The sequence below is a fragment of the Heterocephalus glaber genome, unplaced genomic scaffold (assembly GCF_053883595.1).
Source record: "Heterocephalus glaber isolate CG9 unplaced genomic scaffold, H.glaber_assembly_v1.0 deba00001523, whole genome shotgun sequence".
In the NCBI taxonomy this organism is placed as follows: Eukaryota; Metazoa; Chordata; class Mammalia; order Rodentia; family Bathyergidae; genus Heterocephalus; species Heterocephalus glaber.
In genome coordinates, this window is record NW_028258327.1 from 30,142,142 (window position 1) to 30,156,824 (window position 14,683).

A 14,683-nucleotide genomic window follows, 5' to 3' on the forward strand; every position below is an offset into this window, starting at 1 on the left:
GGCCCAAGTTTACTTTCTTTGTATTTTTGGTGTCTGATAAGAACTTGGCACACAGCAGGCACTCCATAAATGTTTGTTGACCTATATCATTGGGACACAAATTACAAGCAATGGGTAAGGAATGATATCTTCCCTTAGGGACTGTCACCTCTAGAAGGGCAGAGATGGTGTTTCCTTCTGAGAACAACTGTCAGTTCCACTAATTCAGCTCCACTGTTGCTCAATGAGTGCTGCTGCTACAGGTTGGATTTCTGGGTCAAAGAGCATTTTTAAAATGGAGAGTTAATGGCAAATTATTCTCCAAGACTGGAGAATATTCAATTTATATCAATAATAATGTATGGGAATTTCTACTTATCCTCAATAATACTATGGAGTTGTTTATTGTTTTGTTTATATTTTTTTAAGTTTTGCCAGTCTAATGTGAGAAAATAGTATCTTATTGCTAAAATTACATTTCACTATTTTTAGTAAGATTGAGGGGCTTTAAGTAAGTCATTTAAACTATGTTATAATTCCTATTTACACTTCCAGATATCATTCCTAGTTGTAACCATCTGTCTGTCTTAGTTACTTCTTTGATGTTGAGACAAAATACCCAACACCAGAGGCTAAGGGAGGAAAGGTTTACTTCAGCTCACAGTTTGTAGAGGTTTCAGTTCACAATCTGCTGGCCCCAAGGCAGGGTGGCATGGCAGAGGAACATGGCAGAGGAGAGACAGTCCAGGCGAGGCAGCAAAGCAGCAAAGTAGTGAAGCAGTAGAACCAAGCCTTCTTTCTGTCCCTTATATTTCATCCAGGCCAGGCTACCCTCCCTGGGCGCAGGTAGCACTCACACCCAGGGTGGGGCACCCTTAATCCCAGCATCACACACCCTAGAGTCAGCCACCTCCAAAAAGCTGCAGCTATGGCTGCATGAGGCTTTGGGGAGGACATCTAGACACAAACCGTAACACCATCCTACTTATTCTGTCTACCCGCCTGCAGCACAGATCCATTCTCCTTCCTTCTACTTCTATGTCTTGCTGTGGCTCAGGCTGAGGAGAGAAGACCTTGGTCCTCCAAGATCTCTTCAAGCTCCAATACACTGTTCCTTCTCCTTCTGCCTCCAGGTGTTTCCCTATTTATTTACTTACTTACTTATTTGAAACACGATCTCTTTATATAGTTTAGGCTAGCCTTGAACTCACTATGTAGCCCAAACTAGCCTTAAATTTGTGACAATCCTCCTGCCTCAGCCTCCTGAGTGCTGGAATTACAAGTATATGCCCCCATGCACAATCCTATCAATCCTGGTCACTGTTCTGGACATAGCCCCTTTGTTCAACTCTTCTTCACTAAAATCCTTTTAGAAAGCCACTGCTTCCTGCTGAGATTTGGCTGATAGAATAACCTTTGCCTGTTTTTATATTATAATCTCACTTTATATATTAATCAGTTTGTTCAAAATCTACATAGAATGTATTATGGATACCTCACTCTTTATTAATTAATATTTATATTGCAGATATTTTCTCCCTGTATGTAATTTTTCTTTTATGATAGTCTTTGTATTTTTCTACCATACAAGTGTTTTTTTCTTTTTTTCCCCCCTCAGTTTAGCTTAATGGTTACAATGCTAAACCTGAACCTTTAAAAAAGTAATATGACATTCCCATATTTGATTAGAAAACTTCTTGGTGCATCATTCTTAAACTCTTTTCCAGGGGTCACCATAAGTTTGTCCAATAGTTAGCATGATCTTGATTACAACTGGCTTATTTAGCACCCAAGCTCTCGCAGTCTTCTATTTAGAGATTCCTCTGTAAGAATTCACAGCTTGCCACAGGCCTCCTGGCTGTCTCTGACTCCTTTCCAGATGATCGCTGGCATGAGTAGGACATGTCTAAGTTCTCTGACAAATTCTAAGCGCCAGGAACACAGTAATCTTGTCTCTTCATTCCCTACCTTATAACGATATTACGTCTCACAAAATCAGTGCAATAACTGGCAACCAGAAGGAACAGCATTTCCTCTCTGTGTCCCTGCTCCTCAGTCCTGCACTTTTGTTATTTACCCGTGATGCATCAGCCTAGCAGGTGTTGAGCCAATTACTGTCACTTACAGAATGAAGCTTGTCATGTCATCTATTCCATAACATACTCATAAATAACATCTATGCCCCCTGAGATCTGCTAGAAATTCAGTGCAGAGCAGGAGCCCAGAAATGGGTAGGCAAATTTCACATGCAGGTAATTTATTTACACAATAGCAAAAACCCTAATAAAAGATAAAGTTGCACGTCTCCTTTTTCATCTTAAAACTGTGAAGTAGTTGAAGTAGTTCCTCTTTGAAGAGGTTAGGATCAGCTCTCCTAAAATAGGAAGAAGGAATACTACCACTTGGAAAATGGATGTAATAGACAGTTGATTTTTATTGTGGAAGGGGCTATGATCAGGCACAAGAGTGACCCATTAGGGAAGAGGCAGGGAAAGGCCACTGGAACTGAGCAGAAGTTTGCATATCTGGGCCATATACCTGAGCCATGATAAAAATGGAACTGTGGTGTGGAAGAGGGAGAGCAGTGCATTGTGTGACGCACACAGGTGTCTGGAAGCTGGGATGCGTTAGCAGGTCAACCACTGTGAGAATATAACCGGTCATTCAGTAGTTCTAATACATTAGGGGACATCAGTAAGCAAAATATTAATTTATCTTTTGGCCATCATCCCTTTTTTGCACTGAAATTTTACCTATCCACTTTCCAGAGATTGCTTGTAAGGGACCATGACACTACAGTGAAAAGTACCCTAATAAGCATTTCTTCTTCTGCCTGTGGGATCAATCCTTGTTATTTCCCAGCCCCTCAGGAGACCAACTTCTAGACCCCTAGGAGAAAGGATAGAGGCTTAGAAGAGGTGTGCAGGATACTCCAAGGAGGGGAAAAAGGTGTGGACTCCTCTGATACATATTCCTTTGTTCTTATTATACAGCTACAAATAAAGTGAAGTTTATTTGAGTAGAGTTTTCTTTAGTTTTCTCTCCTCCTGTACACAGGCTAAATGTCAAACATTTACTTCATTCTTTTCTCCTGTTGCCCACATTAACCATATTTAATCAGAATTTCAAAACATTCTTCCAGTGTGGTTAGGACAGGTCAATGATTACCTTATCACAAAAGAGCTCAGGGTATGGCCCTTCTAGAAACTACTCTCACTGAGTCTCCCATTGAATGCCAGCTGTTCTGTGACTACACCTCAAGGACAACCTTGTAGTTAGTTTGTGTTCAAAGAACACAAGACCCACATTGGTGTCAGCTTCCATTAATCTCTCAGTGCCCTCCCCTTGCCTTAAAATCCTAGAGTCTTAGAATTTTTTCTTTCTCCGCATAAATGCTAATAACATTCTTCTCTGAGAGAATAAATGGGATTATTGAGATAACAGTCTAGTGTTCTCTGCCCAAGAGAAACACAAGAGAGATTTCAGCATGAAAGCCTTTTGTGCTGTGGGGAATTTCCTTCTGTTTAACAGGTTTTAGGTTTAAACATTAACTAGGCAACTCGCCAGTCTTGGTCTTGGAGGGCAGGCCAAGTGGAGAAACAGGTGGGAGGGAGTGCCACTCTGTGTGATGACGGGGAAGGCCAGGCAGTTTACCTCCTCACTCTCCTGCCACCATCATGGGGACCACCCTCCCATTTGGCCTTCAGATGATTTCTGGGAGCACCAGAGTCCTGTCTCAACTAGTCCACCAGAGGGTTTCGGGAGAGGATTCTGATCAAGGAGAGAAAGACTTACTTCATCCAGAGTCATTGCAAAAACAGTGGTTCCTAACCCTGCTTTTAGTGAAAGAGGTGGGGGGCCACTGGTAACTCAAGAAGCAGCTGATAGGAAAAAGGAAAGGATTTTACCAGTTGTCGCTCACAAGGTTTTTATATGTAACCTGAGTTTTCACAGGACCCCAGTGTTCACTGGAATGTGGTGGCAAATGTGGTATCATTAACCAAGTGTCACTGCACTTGCTCTTATCTACAAGCTCAGCAGAAATTTAGCTCCCTACAGTGCCCCGCTAAATACGCCAAAATTTCTGATACTTCTCAGGAAGGTTTTTATATGGTTGCAGATAAATGCACCAGCTGCAATGGCCTCTGCTAGATCCTCTTCACCCTTCCTTGAGTACTGCTGAGTGGATAAATGATGCCAAACTACTTTCTGTACAATATAACCAATGCTCCCTATGATCACATCACTCTACAAATTTAGTGTCTATTCATTTACACAAATTAAATATTAATGAGATATATAGAGAGAGAGAAAGAAATGTAGCCTCTTTATTCTTGTATGATAAGACTTCCAGATGGAATGTAAATTACATATATGAAAGAATTTATGAAACTAACACTCTATTATTTGAAAATAGAGTATATTTCAGTATGGTGCAATGCAATCTGATGTTCTGAATGAAACTGTTTACAACAATTGAGAAATGTAAAGAGCAGTCTCCTGGACTCTGCCTCAAGTTTAGATTTGTTTGCCTCCTTTTGTAATCTTAAACATTTTCCACTGGAGGGAACTCATGTCACCATTTTATATGCAAGTTCACTTAAACCTACAGAATTTGTGATTCAAATGTCACAAGCTCTGAGAATGACAAAAATTTTAGCTCCATGCCATAATAAATCTTTTTATGTGAAGAAAGTTATCCCAGAGTGCCATAAAAAATACCCACTGCGTTCCTCAAATCTTTTCCACATTGCTCCAAGCCCACGAAAACATTTTTCAGCTAGTTAGTTGTCAAAGGACTAGAGTAAACAGGGTCGGTCTACCAGATATAAGGACATAGAAAGTTCTAGGCGAATCACTTTCTAGTCCTTGGCTTTCATATATACCATACTGAGACTCATCTGCTACCTCTGTCTAGTTGTCCTTTTCACCTCCTTTCAGAGCTCTGTTTCTCACACTTCACAAACAGAAATCTATACCTTTAATCCTCTTGGTTTCTCTTATGTTGAAGTTTTTCAAGTTGTAAAAAAAATTCTGAGGTGTCAAGCAAAAGAACAATTTGAAATGTTATTGTCTGCAAAACCTTCTTCATTCAAGATTCCATGAAACTACAATAAAGCTTCCTATTTTACCCATCTTTAATGTATTTCTGTTTGTACATAGTCTGCCATTAGACACAGATTTTGGACAGATGCCAGGATGTTCAGAGTTTACATACATGCATATAGAAAAAAAGTAGGAGTGATGACAACTTTAATAACTGCAACTTTTTACTTCCTTACTATCAAAGAATGTATTACTTCAAAGCAGAGTCACTTAAGATTAGACATAAACAATAAACTGTCTTGCAATATCTTTTATTTTCAAACATCCAGATTTGAAAACCAACACATTTTTGTTAATGAAAACTGAGAGTATTACAATTTAGCAATGTTTATCATGTGAGATGGAAACTGTTACACGATTGTAAAAAAAAAAAAAGTTACATTAGTATACTGTTGATAGCTACGATGTTGCTAAATGCCAAGAGCATTATTCCCTAATTCAGTGATTTGTTCATTCATTCATCCAACAAATATGCATAACCACTAAATATGAAGCACTATTGAGGGTACTTAAGTTGTCTTATCAACCAAACAAAGACTTCTGCCCTCATTGAATGTATAATCTAGCAGGGGAAAATAAAGAGAAGTATAAGTTATCTACTATGAATAACAAATTGCCATGCAATTTAACAGCTTAGAACAATATACACTTTTATCTCATAATTTCTGTGGGACAGAAATCTGGGCCCAATTTGACTGCATGCAGTGCCTTACACAAGGCTGCAATGAGAGTGTCAGCCCTAGGTTGTAGTCTAACCCAAAGGCTGAATTGATAGGCAGGATCCACTTCTAAGTTCATTTAGCAATGGTAGACAGTGTGCAGTTCTGTACAACTTGTTTGACTGACTGCCTCAGTTACTATCAGGTTGCTGACCAGAGTCCCTCATTTTCTCCCTTACATGAACTTCTCCCACATGGAAACTTACTTTATAAAAATGTGTAAACTGAAAAGGTGATATAGAGAGTCTGCTAGCAAAACAGAAGTCAAAATCTGTGGGAGCATTGGCCAGAGGTATGTGTGAAATGGCAGAGATAAGGGAACCTTGGACCCACAAGCCCAGACCTCCCAGAGTGCATAGTTACAGATTAAAAGAAAGGAAGGGAAAAAATATGAGAAAAGAAAAAGACAGAAACAAAGTCTTTGTAAATAGGGAGGGGTGGAGGGGTTGAAGGGAGGGCAGGGGAAGGGGGAAAAAATAGGAACCAAGATACATCATGTACAGGTACAAAATCCCAATGATGAATGTCATCATATTGCATACCTGAAATGTACCAATAAACTTAATGAATAAAAAAAAGTAGCAAAAAAAAAAAAAAGCCTACAGGGCCACAGTCCAAGTAGGATGAAAACATATTGCCTTAAGGAATGTATGCTCTGGCCTTGTCCTCCCAAACTCTGATTAATTACTTAGATTAGCCCTAAGGTCAGTCATGTAACAGACTACCCTGTCCTTACCTTGTCCTCTACATGAATTCTTGACCTTTTGTCCTTTATCCTTGCTTCCTGATTCTATCAATAAAAAGCCACAGAAGCTTCAGTTCAGGGCTGTTTTTTGTTTTGTTTTGTTTTGTTTTGTTTTGAGACTCTCATGCTAAGCAGTCACAGGCAAAAGGCATTCCCTCTGGGCTCTTGAAGGTAAAACATGGACTCTGAGTAATCTTTCATCCTTTGTCCTGCCATGGTCAAGTATAGTGACAAAAAGCTCATATAAGCTAATCACAAAAGTAATATCCCTCAACTTTGCTATATTCTATCAGTTAGAAACAAGTTACTGAAGGGGAAGGAATTACACTGGTGGTGGAGACCTGGAGGGGAATATTCCTGTGGATATCTAGAGATGCCTCCTACAGAGGGTAAAAGGGAATACAGGTGCTAAGGCAGGGAATATGGGTAGCAATTTTTAATTGCACTCTCAGAGTAAGTCTCATCAAAGTGACAAAAACCTGAAGAAGGTGAAAGTGTCAGCCATAGTATTATTTATGGAAAACATTTCAGACAGAGGAAACAATGAATAGTAAAATCTCAAAGTGGAAGTAGCTTTGTCATGCAGAAGAAACATCAAAGATTCCAGTCAGGGTGGTGAAGGGGGCAGGAAAAAGGTAAGAGTGCTACAGGTTGAGATGGGGAAATTGAGAGAGAGAGAACCATGTAGGATCTTGTAGGCCATTGTAAAGACAGTGGATTTTATTGTGACTAAAGAGGGACATGTTACAAGGAACTGGGCAAAGGGTGGACATAATCTGACATATGTTTTTTAATGATCATTTGGGATGTTCACTTGAAAATAAGCTATAAGAAGACTCAGGCAGAAGCAAGGCTCTGCTGTTTTTCAGTAGGTCATTGCAATAATTCAGACAGAAGAAGATAGTGCCCCAGAATAAGGTAGATATGGTAGAAATTATGAGAAATGACCAACTTTAGATATATTTTGAAGGGGAGCCTATAAGATTTCCTGATAATTTGAATTTGGGGTGAAGATGAAGAAAGGAACTAAGGATGACTTTGGCCTAAATAATGAAACAATGTCACCATCAACAGAGAGAGGAAAGGCTAAAGATATAGTTATTTTAGAATTGGAGATTAGGAGCTCAATTCTAGAGATGCAGAGTTTGACATGTCCACTGGAAATGTGGAGGGAGATATTCAGGAGGCAGGGCTGAATGTGGTTCAGGAATCTAAAAAACAGTATTTCTGACAGTAAACTGGTTCTCTATTCAGACACTATGTACTTTATTCAGCAAATTGTGGCAAAAATTACAGTAGGCAAAATAGCTCCCTTACACATTAATGAATTCAGCGATATTTCCAATGCCAGTTAATAATCCATGTTCAGCATTACAGCATGAAAGCAGAATTATCATTAAAAATTGTAGTATGCAAAGGGCTTTCTAGGTGTATAATAGGGAAGTGATTTTCAAATTTTGATACTTTTATTTGTGTTGATTAACCTTTCTTTGGAAAGAGTGAAGTACTTCCATCCGTGGAGCTGTTCCAATGCCCGGAAACAGAGTAGGGTGGGGGCTTCCTTACTCAGGTTCATGCTTTAAATCCCCAGTGAAAGGCTGTTTTATTCATAAACAAGCTTCATTTGACAAAAAGTTGAGTCTAAATTTCCACAGAAGACTGTATGTTGCCTTTAATGTAACAAATGTTATGAAGTTAGGGGAACTGAATTCCATGTTTTTGAGGAGATATGTGAGGAAATTCATAATTTGCTGTTACATTCAGAAATGAAATAGTTGTCCAAGAAGGGCGCATTAACATATTTATTTCAATTGAAAAAATAAAGATAGGCAAGTGATATCAAATAAGTTGATTTTGGCTGATTGAGTTGACCAATAAGAACTGAGTTTGTCAATGGGTGGTTATACAGGCAGACTTTCCCAAAAATGGAATTAACTAAATCTATGGCTCCAAGTTTTTGATGAACATATACTTCATGTACATAGTAAAATTTTTAAATGTTCTATAAAATATCATATAGACAAAATATACATTGAAGCTAATAAAATTTATATTTTTCCAATACTTTGAATTTATCATAGTAAACAGAGTGTCTCTGTGTGAAACATTAACTGGTGCCATTAACCATCATTCAATGAAACTTAGAAATGCCTTCTTTGCATTATCCTCAGAAATTATAATAAATATCTTAGAGTTTGTAAAGACCTGCAACTTACCCTGGTTTCAAGCAAATAAGATAATCTGTGACTGTTTTTGTACATGCTGGCACAAGCAGTGAAACTCCAGGGCCAGAGTCTACAACCTTTATTACTGTCAGCACAACAAGAAGCACCGCAGCATGTTGGTTTGTGTTTATTTCCCAAGCAACACAGGAATGAATTAAATAGGTACTACACACACTGTGCTTTTGGTCATGCTGAATGTGAGGGAGTCACTACTTTTATATAAGCAAAAGCTACTCTGGTCTTCACCTACTCCAATAAATAGCCCTGGTGAAAAGAGCTGAGGGCCTTGCATTCTGGGGGTGCTCTGCAAGGATGTGCAGGGTCCAGATGGAAGGATGTGCAGGGCCCACTCAGGGCCCAGAGCCCCTCCCAGCAAGACACTCGCATGCTGGGTAACAAGTTCATCTTCCAACTTTAAACTCAGGACTTGGCACTTGCAAGGCAGGTGCAGTGCCACTGAGCTAAATCCCAGGCCATCTTCTAACTTTAAAAACTTTAAATAGAACCTCATCAAGTTGTAAGTGATAGATCATTAATAATAATTTTGATAATAGAATACTATGTGTTTTTGGTCAAAAACTCCCTTGTAGTTCAAAGAATTTTGTGAAACTGCCGCAATAAAAGACCTTCCATTCCCATCTTCTTATTTATTTGTGAAAAAACTGCTCTTGGTGCTCACGTCTGTAAGTGGAAGGAAAAAGTTAAGTTTACACTGAACCTTCACTCTTACCATTAGTGAGATCTGTTCCTATATTTATGAATACCCAGAAAAACAAAAGGCCTTACCAACTTCATAAAAGATAAATTTCCAAAATGTTAATTTTTCTATTTTGTAATTATTGTTGGCAATATATTTATACTATTTTTCATAACTATATAAAAGTAATAAATATAATGATAATTCAATCCAAAATTAAAATTAAAATTTAGCTCTAGACTCACAAGAAATTCAAACTATTTTTATTTTTTAATTAGAAAGTCTTATTCTGAAGTTAATTTCAATATCTGTATATACATTGCCATTGAGAAGTCTGATAGGATGACACACAAAACACTTGCAAACACAGTACACTACATTAAAACAAAATGTACTGTAGGAAATAAAGCAAGGAAACACAGATTCCAGAAAAAAAAGTAAATGTTGCCTACTTCCAACTCAATCTTCTTGCTTGCTTCTGTCATTCATTAATGAAAGATGGTGGGTGTCAAATTGCTATAGATTGCACTTCATTGGGTAACTTTGAAGATAATATGACATTTGAACTACAAATGTCCATATTTCCAATACAGAAAGTAAATACTTTGAACAGTTATAATTTTAAAATTCAGATACAAATTTTAAAAGGTTTTAGGGGATGTCATTTTTAAAAATTCAATAATATACAAGCAAGTCATAGCTTATGTATTTTAAAATAATAATCTGAATACAGAACTGCAGCAAAATATGAAAGATAAAGAAAACAAACCCCACTCTGGAGTTTAGTGTGTATATGAAGCACACAGCAGTTTTGTTCAATTAAATGAGAAAAAATATCTGAAAACATTAAGTTGTCTCAGAGTAGGAGCCAAAAAACTTAATTTTCATAAAACAACTAAAATCCTTTTGCTACATTAAAATCATATGTCCTTTTGGCATAGGGCAAAGAGAGATCACTTGACTAATAATCAATTTTCCTTTGATATCTCTTCATAAGTTAAAGAGAAATGATTTTTCCAGTTTCTTTAAATGTTTAAGAACCCACAAATGTTAATTTAAAAAAGAAAGGAGAAGAAATAAGAAAGAAAATGAAAAGGAAAGAGGAAAGGAGAAAAAGAACATGGAATAAAGATTTTTTTTCTTCCAAAATCAAGCAACTGGGGTGGTGCTGACTTAAGCACACATCTGACCAAATGAATTTTCCATTCTTTACACCTGTTCCTCAAATAGCTTCAACTGTTTTGCCTTTGACCTGCTTTGGCCCAATGTTATCTGAATGCCCAACTTCTGGGATTCTTCACCACAGAGCTGACCATGGTAGCAGCTGGAAAAACCCTCCAGGAGCAGCTGGTATCCAAGGCTCCATGCCTCTGCCACCACCCATTGGAGACATATTTCAATAAAACAACACTTTTTATTTGTGTAGTATTATACCACTAACCAACAACTAATCATCTTCTACAATCTTAGTCACAAAAATGAACCTGGCTGGATATAAGATTATGAATCAGGAGCCAAAGGTCTGGTGAGTTCTGACCCTGGCTCTGGTGCTAATTCCAAGAGTGACATTGGAAAGCTCGGTTGCTCTTTCTCTCTCTCTCTCTCTCTCTCTCTCTCTCTCTCTCTCTCTCTCTCTCTCTCTCTCTCTCTCTCTTCTTTAACTCTTCTCAAGGCTTCATTTCCTTACTACAGAATAACAAGCCTGAACTAAATCTTCCCTTTCCAGTTATGGGCAAATGTCTCAAACCCACAGTCACCAAGGTTAACTCTACCTACTTCAAAGTCCACCTTTATGAAACCCAAAGTTCTCTTCCCTGTAACACATTACATGTTTCTTACCATGTCAGAAGGACAACCAAAACAAAACAAAATAAGCTAATTCCTTTAATTCTCAAAAAAAAATCTAATAGGAGATGGACTTCCATCATTAGCACCTCTGGGTTTTAGAAGAAAACATTATGGTGAGAATCAGTGATTTCTGGAAATCACACAGTAGGTGGCAAGTCCTACCTTCTAGGTCTGAGGAAACTAAACACGTTGGAAGTGAAAAACACAAGTTCATTCCTAACAATACCCTCATAGATGTCTAGCTCCAGAGTAACTGACAACTGTCAACCATTTGGTTGGAAACAGGACAATCAACTAAGACACATGATAATGTACTTGACTTTTGATCCACACAACCCCACTCACAAAGCCATTGTGTGCCTCCATTTTATGGTCAAAATTAAAATTTTAAGGTTGAGCTTAAAATTTCAAGCAAATTTTCAAATTTCTAATTCCTTAAGGGCAGAGATGATTGAAGTCTTCACCCCTAAGTGGCACTACCGTGTGTGTGCTCCACAACCCGTGGTTGATTTGTTTCTTCTGTATCAGGGAGGGTCTGTCCTTGACAACTGGGGACCACATTTAGCCAAACAGCTGCCCACTGGTGTCTAAACCCTGCAATATGTAGCACTGGCAGTATTTCAAAGGTTTTATTATCATCCCATGATTTCTTTATTATTATTATTATTATTACTATCACCCTTGGGAAATTCACTACCTGAGCCCACTACAAAGCATTGGAATTATTTTGTATCTGTGTAGTCTGTTTTCTACATTCCTCCACAGTCTTAAGTCTCTCCCTTTACACATACAAAGTGTTCTCCTTGCTACTGAAGGGCTCTAAGAATAAGTCACCCCCTCACCACATTCTTTCAGTGGTGGCCTTCAGAAAGAGAAGGCTCTTCCAAGGGCTCTTCACTGAACAGGATGCAATCATCATATTATCCAGAGACTCATCCTGAGACCAAGGGAAAGTATCACTGTTAACCTGGCATTGCTTCCTTCATATGCTAAATGAAGTAACTGAATGAAACAGTCTTGAAGAATAGTGAGCAAATGTGTTCACACTGGTTCTAATTTTATCTTTTTTCTGGTTTCTAGAAATGTCCACAGGGAAAAGCCCTTCTTAGGAAAATTTCAGGAGGAAATCCTCCTGCTCTTCACCTTCACACCTACTTCACTCATCAACTTGTATCATGAAACAACAGCCTGGTCTCTCTTGCTGCCTCTGCTGCCATGTGTGCACCATGTTGTTTCTTCTCTGCAACGCCGGTCTGCCATCCACCCTGCTTTGGAGCAGCTGATTATGGACGGAAACTTCTAGGAGCTACTTGGAATTCTAATGAAGGACTCTCACCCAGACACAGCTTTGTGTGAATGTCAAGCTCAAGGCATCTAAAAATCCAGACCTCCTACCTCTCATCTCTGGAAATGACACCTCTATTCCTCTACTTGTGCAGGCCTAACACTTGGGCAGCATCCCTGACATGCATTCCTACCTCTAGTACATGACCAAATCCTGTCAGCCTGGTGTTCAAGACTACTTCTCCTTAGTCCCCCTACTGTTACATGATCCAAGTTGGCAGCATTTCTCTGCCATTCCATTACAGTAGCCTTCTCATCGGCCTTTTTTGGGGGGGTATGGGGGATCAAAGTCAGTTCCTTGAGCTTTCGAGGCAGGCAGCGGCACCACTGAGCTAAATCCCCGGCCCTTGTCAGCCTCTTAAAACAGACCAGCTCAGCTGTTTGTGATCCTCCTGTGAAGTTCCTAATATCGCTAATAAATTCGTAAAGAATGGTAGAATTGGAAAACCATGATTTGTGTACCCGCCAAGTGAACAGTGGACATATCAGTGGCTGTCAAAACCAGTAGGTATAAGATGCAATGGAACTTTCAGTGGGTAGATCCGGCTGACAGTACCTGAACCTCCATGTAGGAAAAGGAGGGAAAGCTCCCTCATGATTTGATTCCACAGAAGACTGCATATGAAGGACTCTTGCCTTCAAAACTAAATCTCAGTCTAATCATGGTTTTAAATCCAATTCTGAGTGTGCAAGAAGTACAGGGGAAAGAGAAAGAAGTTAAAGCCAAGAGAAAACTAACAGCCAAACCCAGAAAGTGAGAAATTCTCCAAGACAAACGATGTAATTTCTATGCCATCTGACAGTAGGAAAACAGGGAGTGGTGCAGGGAGAATGGTGTGACCAACGCAGAGAGGTCTGAAATATCCAAGTACTTTAGAACATGCTCCAGGGGTGAACACTTGACTATAGAGTTTGAGAATCTAGTACAAAGTGATGAAGGAGAGAATCCAGGAAGCAGTCATAGGCCTCTTACAGAGGAAGAAACTGTTGACCTATGAGAGAGGCATTATTATTCTATTGCTGAAAAGCAGAAAGATCCTGATAAGAAAATCCGGAAACAGTTAGCCTTACAAAAGAAGTTAAGACTAGAAGAAGCGGCTTTATACGCTGCACAGCGTGAAGCAGCCAGGGCAGCAAAGCAGCAAAAGTTCACAGAGCAAGGAAGGTGGAGAGTTGTGCATCAGTATCACCACCCCACCAATGGCGACCATCTGAGTTCAGGACCAGAAGATGACTTTGAATCTTGTATGAGAAATATAAAATCACGGTATGAAGTTTTTCAAAGTAGTAGACTCTCCTCAGATGCCACAGTGCTGACACCAAGTACAGAAAGCAGCTGTGACTTCATGACCAAAATAAGATCCACCAGTAGAAATGACAACAACACGTCTTTAGAACTGGAGTGGGAAGATGAGGAAGGGATGAACAGAATGCTTCCGGTGCGAGAACGCTCCAAGAGAGAGAAGGACATCCTTCTGGCAGCTCTGACGTCCAGCCGCAGGAAGACCGGAAGTAACCACATCTCCGCCTCCGAGGACTCCAACGGGCTGGAGAGGGAGAACGACTTCGTCAGGGCCGAAATGGACGACAATGGCAATTCCAAGTATTCCGGATTTGTAAATCCTGTGTTAGAACTGTCTGATTCTGGCATAAAACAGTCTGATGCCGATCAGCAGATTCGATAGTGTAAAACTGTTTGACCCTGTTCATCAGTTCTGACCAAATGTTAAAAATCAACCAGAATGTAGCTGTGGTTTGCTGAGCCTTGTGTAAGGGGTAGTGAGGAGCCATGCTGCAAATGGTCATTTTATTAGGAAGGTGTAAGAGCGGTAGGATAGATCTGAATTGCTTTAGAATTAAGTGCAATTTTATCATCTGCCTTCTGCATTTTCAGACCAATTTAATGTCATGTTATCAATTAAATTTCTATTAACTTTATACAGCATCCCTGTTCACTCTTGGAGATTTTCACATTTTAAAAATCTTTATTAATTTTACTTTGAATGCTTTCCCAAGCCTA

General features: G+C 39.1%; 1 pseudogene; it reads left to right on the plus strand.

Moving 5' to 3' along the window:
- Positions 1-10,785: 10,785 nt before the first annotated feature.
- LOC101696985 (AP-1 complex-associated regulatory protein pseudogene) lies at positions 10,786-14,348 on the plus strand (annotated as a pseudogene).
- Positions 14,349-14,683: the final 335 nt, after the last annotated feature.